Source organism: Suncus etruscus, chromosome 19, assembly GCF_024139225.1.
Source record: "Suncus etruscus isolate mSunEtr1 chromosome 19, mSunEtr1.pri.cur, whole genome shotgun sequence".
Classification (NCBI taxonomy): Eukaryota; Metazoa; Chordata; class Mammalia; order Eulipotyphla; family Soricidae; genus Suncus; species Suncus etruscus.
Window position 1 is genome coordinate 14,052,874 of NC_064866.1, and position 4,759 is coordinate 14,057,632.

Sequence of the window (4,759 nt, forward strand, 5' to 3'; positions counted from 1 at the left end):
GGTTCAATACATGGAACATTACTTGAAAGACAAATATGACATAATGATGAATAAACCCTTGTATTTACATTGAGAGTTTGTGTAATTTTCTGGCTAATTTTCTTGTAATTAAGGTGTTTTTTTTAAAAGCTATCATTTACTTTCATGTTTACTTTTTTAGCATTTGATCACAAATTTACCCTTTTCAGCCTATTATGTATAATGTTTGTTAGTTGAATGCTAATAAAAACAAAACACATATTTGTAAAATTGAATAAATAATTTGTTTAAATACAAACCAAAGAAATTCTGTGTAATTCAATTTATGATTACTTTATGATGAACTTACTGGATCTATGACAACAAAATCCATTTAAAAAACAAAACTTTTTTGTTTGTTTTGAGGTAGGGAGGAATTTATGTTCTAGTTTTATAAGGGGAAAATTTATTTTGTTTTGTTTAGGTTAGGGTAGGCCAAATATTATGACTTTACTTTTCCTAACAGCTGCATGGTATTCTATTGTGTAAATATACCACAGTTTCTTTAGCCACTCATCTGTTGTTGGGCACTTGGGTTATCTCCAGATTCTGGCTATTGTAAATAGTGCTGCAAGGAACATAGGCGCACAAAGGACATATTTGTACTGTGTTTTTGTGTTCCTAAGTATAATCCTTGGAGTGTATTGCTAGATCATATGGGAGCTCAATTTCCAGCTTTTTGAAGAATATCTATATTGTTTTCCAGAAAGATTGGACTAGACAGTATTTCCACTAGCAGTGAATGAGAGTTCCTTTATGCTGCATGTCCAGCACTGGTTGTTTTGTTCTTTGTAGTGTGTTGCCAGTGTTTGTGGCATGAAGTGATACCTCATTATTGATTTGATTTGCATCTCCCTGATGGTTAGTAATGTGGAGCATTTTTCTTGTGCCTTTTGGCCATCTTTATTTCTTCTGTGAGGAAGAAGTCTATTCATTTCTTCTCCCAATTTTTTTTTTCTTGCCACACCCATTTGATGCTCAGGGGTCACTTCTGGCTAAGCGCTCAGAAATTGCCCCTGGCTTGGGGGGACCATATGGGACGCTGGGGGATCGAACCATGGTCCTTCCTTGGCTAGCGCTTGCAAGGCAGACACCTAACCTCTAGCGCCACCTCACCGGTCCCTCTTCTCCCAATTTTTGATGGGGTTAGATTTTATTCTTGATAAGTTCTGTCAGTATCTTGTATATCTTATATATTAGCCCCTTACCAGATGGATTTTGGGTGTATATGGTGACTTTTCTATCCTAGTCAGTTTCCTTTGAGGTGCAGAAACTTCTCAGTTTAATATAATCCCATTTGTTTATCTCTGCTTCAACTTGTTTGAAGAGTGATGTTTTCTCCTTGAAGATGCCTTTAGTCTCATTGTCATAGTGTTTTGCCTACGTTTTCTTTTATATATCTTTTTTTTTTTTTTTTTTGTGGTTTTTGGGTCACACCTGGCAGTGCTCAGGGGTTATTCCTGGCTCCATGCTCAGAAATTGCTCCTGGCAGGCACGGGGGACCATATGGGACGCCAGGATTCGAACCGATGACCTTCTGCATGAAAGGCAAACGCCTTACCTCCATGCTATCTCTCCGGCCCCTTCTTTTATATATCTTATAATTTCAGTACTGATATCAAAAATCTTTAATCCATTTGGATTTGACCATTGTGCATGGTGTAAGATAGAGGTCGAGTTTACTTTTTTGCATGTGGCTGACCAGTTGTCCCAGAACCACTTGTTGAAGGGGCTTTCCTTGCTTCATTTTTCATTTTTTCCCCTTTATTAAAAACTAATTGATTGTATGGCTGGGTTTCATTTTATGAATACTTATGCCATTGATTTGAGGGTCTGTCTATTCCAATACCATCCTGCTTTGACGACTGTTGCTTTATAATACAATTTAAAATTGGGGAAAGCGATGCCTCCCATCTTCTTTTTTCTTTTTTTTTTTTTTTTTTTTTTTTTTTTTTTAAATATTTTTTTTTTTTTGGTTTTTGGGCCACACCCGGTGACGCTCAGGGGTTACTCCTGGCTATGCGCTCAGAAGTCGCTCCTGGCTTGGGGGACCATATGGGACGCCGGGGGATCGAACCGCGGTCCGTCTCCTAGGCTAGCGCAGGTAAGGCAGGCACCTTACCTCGAGCGCCACCGCCCGGCCCCCCATCTTCTTTTTTCTAAGTGATGCTATGGCAGTTTATGGGCATTTGTTCTTCCAAAGGAATTTTAGGAATTTTTGATCCACTTCTTTGAAGAATGTCATGGGTATCCTTAGAGGGATTCCATTAAACTTGACAATGCTTTGGGGAACATTGCCATTTTATTTTGTTGCTTTGGTTTGTTTTGTTTTTGGGCCACACCCAATGATGCTCAAGGATTACTCCTGGCTATGCACTCAGAAATCGCTCCTGGGTTAGGGAACCATATGGGATGCCAGGGAATCGAACCATGGTCCAACCTAGGTTAATGTGTGCAAGGCAGATGCCTTAAACCCTGTGCCACTGCTTTGGCTTCAAACACTGGCATTTTATTTATTTATTTATTTATTTATTTATTTATTTATTTATTTATTTATTTATTTTTGGGGGGTCACACCCAGCAGCACTCAGGGATTACTCCTGGCTCTATGCTTAGAAATCGTTCCCGGCAGGCTTGGGGGACCATATGGGATGCCGGGATTTGAACCACCGTTCTTCTGCATACAAGGTAAATGCTCTACCTCGATGCTATCTCTCTGGCCCCTAAACATTGGCATTTTAATGCTGTTGATCCTCCCAATCCATGAACAGGGTATATGCCTCCATTTCCTTATGTCCTCTTTTATTTCTTGAAGCAGTGTTTTATAGTTTTCTTTTTTTTTTCTTTTTTTTCTTTTTTTTTTGGTTTTTGGGCCACACCCGGCATTGCTCAGGGGTTACTCCTGGCTGACTGCTCAGAAATAGCTCCTGGCAGGCACGGGGGACCATATGGGACACCGGGATTCGAACCAACCACCTTTGGTCCTGGATCGGCTGCTTGCAAGGCAAATACTGCTGTGCTATTTCTCCGGGCCTGTTTTTTATAGTTTTCTTTGTTTAGGTCCTTCACCTCATTTATTTTGGTTTTTGTGTCACACCCGGCAGTGCTCAGGGGTTACTCCTGGCTCTAGGCTCAGAAATCGCTCTTGGCAAGCTCGGGGGACCATATGGGATGCCAGGATTTGAACCACCATCCTTCTGCATGCAGGCAAATGCCCTACCTTTATGCTATCTCTCCGGCCTGGTCCTTCACCTCTTTAGTTAGGTTGTGACCAAAAAGTATTGTGAGTTTCTGTGTTACTATTGTGAATGAGATTGTTTTTTTTTTTTGTTTTTTGGGCCACACCCTGTGACGTTCAGGGGTTACTCCTGGCTATGCGCTCAGAAGTTGCTCCTGGCTTCTTGGGGGACCATATGGGACGCCGGGGGATCGAACCGAGGTCCGTCCTAGGCTAGCGCAGGCAAGGCAGGCACCTTACCTCCAGCGCCACCGCCCGGCCCCGTGGGATTGTTTTTAATTTTTTTTCTTCTCTATCATCAAGTATCATTAAGTATTAGAAGGGCAGATCGCAGATTTTTCTGTGTTAATTTTGTAGTCTGCCACTTTGCTATACAAATCTATTGTTTCTAGCAGTCTTTTGGTAGAGTCTTTAGGGTTTTCCAAATATAGTATCATGGGAAACTATTTTCCATCAAAGAGCTTGGCGTGTTGGATGGAAAAAATTTTAGAGATACTATTTTTTCTTAATGTAAATAATCTTAGAATATATTTTTCTAAGGCAAAAAAAAAAAGCTTGTATTAAAATGTGTAGTAAATGTGCAAACAGACATATAAGCTTGCAAAGGGATATTTGTGTGTATGAAGCTATCCTGGCTTCTAACCTTAGTGTCAGGTAAGAAAGCAGGCCAAGTACTGTCTTCTCACTGTAGTTTGTGCAGTACATACTGTAAAAATACAGTTGGAATTATATTGGGGAAGAAAAGGGAGGAGCATGTAAAGTCAGGCCATTTCTCAGATTTCAGGTACTCTAGGAATGAAATGTTATCAATTTGTTGGCCATTTTAAAGGGTTCTGCAATTAAGGAGGGATTTGGAATTTGTTTGTTTTGTCTTATTTTCAGGTTTTTATCATTTTTCCCTGGTGAACTGTTAGATGTAGTAGGATAGAGGCCAGGACAAGACAAGCTATGTTACTGGTATGCAAAACTGAGAAGACAAAACTAAGAAATTGCAAGGTGGTTTTATTTGCCCAAATTTGCCTTATTATAGTTGTAGTAAAAATGAAAGAGTAAAGAAAATAGAGAGTTGGGAATACTGGCCATAGGGATAGGATGAATTGGATATGATCATGAATTAGAACATTAAAAATTACTTCTATGAAGACTACCGGTAGAAGCAATTGGATCGTCAGTCTCAGTGTGACCAAAACAGAACAGCTAGATTTCCATTTTCCATTTTCATTTCCATTGAAATGTCTTCCACTCAGTACTTTATGGTTCATCTCAGTTTTCAGCATCAAATTTGGCTCTAGGGTAGAGCACGAACCAGGTTAGAAGTCAATGTGAGTGATTTCTCTCCAACCTAATTATGTTTCTGTCAGTTAAAATTATGTGGGGAAAAAAAAGCATTGGTTTTTATTTTCTTGGATGTTCACATATATCCCTCAGAACACAAGACTTAATTTTGATAGTCTTAGAGGTTTACATACATACATACATACATATATATCTCTATATATATAT